Below are 3,372 nucleotides of genomic sequence, written 5' to 3'. Positions count from 1 at the left end.
CCTGGCCAACATGCTGGTCTCGGCTCACTGCAACCTCTGCCTCCTGGGTTCAAGCAATTCTCCTGCCTCAGTCTCCCAAGTAGCTGGGATTACAGGTGCCCGCCACCACGTCTGGCTAATTTTTGTATTTTTAGTCGAGACAGGGTTTTACCATGTTGGCCAGGCTGGTCTTGAACTCCTGACCTCAAGTGATCCACCCACCTCAGCCTCCCAAAGTGCTGGGTTTATAGGCATGAGCCACTGTGCCCAGTCTTTTTTTTTTTTTAAACAGGCGTAATTAACTTTTTCTTGTATAAAAACACTATGTTGTAGCCACAGCTGGCGCCTGGGTCCTCTGCACAGAGATTCTGGTGTGGGTCTTGACAAGATGGTGAGTGAATTCCTGGTAGGGAGACTTGGTGAATACAGTATTCTTCTAGAAGTCAGGTCAGGTAGCTGTAGGTCTTGGAGATGATATCAAAGCTGGCCTTGGCAGAGTTGCCCTGAGTGGCAGTGCAGTCCCTGGCTGAGGTGTAGCAGTCATTGATACCAGCCATCATCAGTACCTTCCTGGCTGAGATGATGCCAGCGCCCTTGGGCGCAGGGTTAAGGTGCACTAGCACCAAGCCATGGTGGCCTGTCACCTTGCAAGGGACGCTGTGGGGCTTGCCAATATTGTTACCCCAGTAGCCTCTGTGCCCAGGGACCATGGAGAGCTTGGCCAGGATGATGGCCCCTTGGATGGCAGTGGCCACCTCCTTGAAGCACTTAACACCCAGAATGAGGTGGCCATTGTAGTCCCAGTGGCCACAAATGGCTTGAACCTGGTGTACTGGCCAGCGCAGGTCGGCTTCTGCACCAGCATGGTCTTCAAAACCTCATCCTTGAGAGAAGCCCCCAGGAAAATGTCAGTGATATGACTCCTTGAGGGGCAGGGTGAAGAGACAGATCTCCTCCAGGGACTTGATCTTCACGTCCTTGACCAGATGGCCCCGCTTGGTGACGGGCATCCACTCCTCATCCTCAGCCTTGCCTCTGAGAGCTCCATAGCCTTGGAGCTCTCATGCCCCTGGCCCCAACCCTGGCCATGACCCCAGCCCCAGATGCCAGTGCCGAAGCCTCTGCAGAAGCTGCCACGGTTCCTCATCCCAGGGCCTCTGGGCCTCCCGCTGCACTGTCATCTGCCATTTGGTGTTTTCTCAGAGAAGAAGCTCTGTCATGAGCAAAGTAAACATCTATAATCTTTCCCACATTGTTGGTCATGTTTTCTGTTACTTGCAGCTGAATGCATTCCTGTGGCATCAATCATGTCCACTTTAGAGATAAACAGGGCCTTGAAAAAGGGGAGGTCTTCCTTTGGAGCCAGCTTCTTATTTCCTGGAACTGGAGATTCAGGTGGAGGAGGAGAAAAGGCCCTCTGCCTGAGGGTTGAGCTGGGGATAAGGGGTGGAGTTTCCGGCAGAGAAGTCTTGGGGTAAGGCCAATACTGGCTCTCCCGTAACAGAGCCTTAGGATCTTCCCTGGCCCCAGGTCCCAGGCCTTGGCTGCATGAGCAGTCACAAGATGCCGCTCCTGAACCAAGTACCAGGGAGCTCTCCCTGACACTGATGGGTACTGGTGGGCAGGGAAGGAGACGGCAGTAGCTATGGATGGTGACTCAGATCAGAGACCCGCCTCCAGTCCCTGCTCTGCCACGAACTGCCTGTGTGTCCCAATGCCCCAACCAACTCCCTTAGGGCAAGTACGCTGAGCCCTCATCCGTGAATAGGACGCTCTGTGTTCACAGGGAGCCTCCTGCCCCAGGTCCCCTGGCCTCTGAGCCTCTTCTCAGAAACATGAGTAAATACTGGCAGGTGGATCTGCCAGGGGACTCAGGGGGATTAACAGAAGGCTTTGTGTCACAGCCAGGAGTCAGCAAGTGCTCAGTCTGCAAGCATGCAATCTAACAGGAGTGTCCTCCAGGCATGTGGCTTCCTGAGGGCTAGGTCCAGTGGGGGTGGGGAGTAAGACTCTGCTGTGAGCGATGTGGAATAAGGAAAGGATTCAACTTCCAAGACCATGGCTTTGCTGCCAGCTGACCCCTTCCTCCCCACCCGCCAAATACTTCCCCCAGTCCCGCATCATCCCCTTGCTTCCTGCTTTCTGCTGCTGGTGCAGTCAGCATGGAGGCCAGGCTTGGCACTGCAGGAGGGATTCTGGAGCCCTGGGAGTCCTGCACGCTGGAAAGGCTTTTCTCAGGATTCTTCCCTGGCTCCATGGGAGGCTGAGCTGCAGGGAAATGCCCAGTACGCACCATGCCTGCTAGTTTTCCTGGAACTTTCTGTAGAGTGAACCAAGAAAGAATCTGCCCACGGGGCCCTGGGGCTATAAATTCTCTCTTTTCCATGCTCCTGGAGATGAACCAGGAAGAAAGCTACTGCCTCTTCCCTGGGTGAATGCCTGCAATAACAGTAACAAGGCCCAGTGTGGTGGCCCACGCCTGTAATCCCAGCACTTTAGGAGGCTGAGGCAAGTGGATCGCCTGAGCACAGGAGTTTGAGACTAGCCTGGCTCTACAAAAAATACAAAGAAAATTAGACAGTCGTGGTGGCATGTGCTTGTGGTCCCAGCTACTCAGGAGCCTGAGGAGTTCAAACCAGAGCAACTCTGTCTTGAATAGGGGCTAGGTAAAGTAAGGCTGAGACTGACTGGGCTGCATTCCCAGGAAGTTAGCGATTCTAAGTCACAGGATGAGCTAGGACTTCGGCACAAGATACAGGTCACACAGACCTTGTTGATAAAACAGGTAAAGAAGCCAGCCAAATCCCCACCATAACCAATATGGCAACAAAGTGACCTCTGGTCATCCTCGCAGCTCATTATATGCTAATTATTATCATTAGCATGCTAAAAGACACTCCCAACAGCACCATGACAGTTTACAAGTGCCATAGCAACACCAGGAAGTTACCCTATGCTGTCTTAAAAGGGGAAGAACCCTCAGTGCTGGAAACTGTCCACCTCTTTCCCGGAAAACTCATAAGTAATCCACCCCTTGTTTAACATATAATCAAGAATTAATAAGCCGGGTGTGGTGGCTCACGCCTGTAATCCCAGCACTTTGAGAGGCCGAGGCAAGCAGATCACAAGGTCAGGAAATCGATACCATCCTGGCTAACTCGGTAAAACTCGGTCTCTACTAAAAATACAAAAATAAGCCAGGCGTGGTGAAACACGTCTGTAGTCCCAGCTACTCAGGAGGCTGAGGCAGGAGAATCGCTTGAACCCGGGAGGCAGAGGTTGCAGTGAGCTGAGATCAAGCCATTGCACTCCAGCCTGGGTGACAGAGCAAGACTCCATCTCAAAAAAAGAGAAGTAACTATACGTATTATCAGTCAAGCAGCCAAAGCTGTT

At 52.6% G+C, this 3,372-nt stretch overlaps 1 pseudogene; it reads right to left on the bottom strand.

The window, feature by feature from the left end:
- Positions 1 to 301: 301 nt before the first annotated feature.
- LOC105512282 lies at positions 302 to 1,167 on the bottom strand (annotated as a pseudogene).
- Positions 1,168 to 3,372: the final 2,205 nt, after the last annotated feature.

This window comes from Colobus angolensis, unplaced genomic scaffold (genome assembly GCF_000951035.1).
Source record: "Colobus angolensis palliatus isolate OR3802 unplaced genomic scaffold, Cang.pa_1.0 Scaffold21, whole genome shotgun sequence".
Lineage (NCBI taxonomy): Eukaryota > Metazoa > Chordata > Mammalia > Primates > Cercopithecidae > Colobus > Colobus angolensis.
This window is presented reverse-complemented; position numbering and strand designations above follow the sequence as displayed.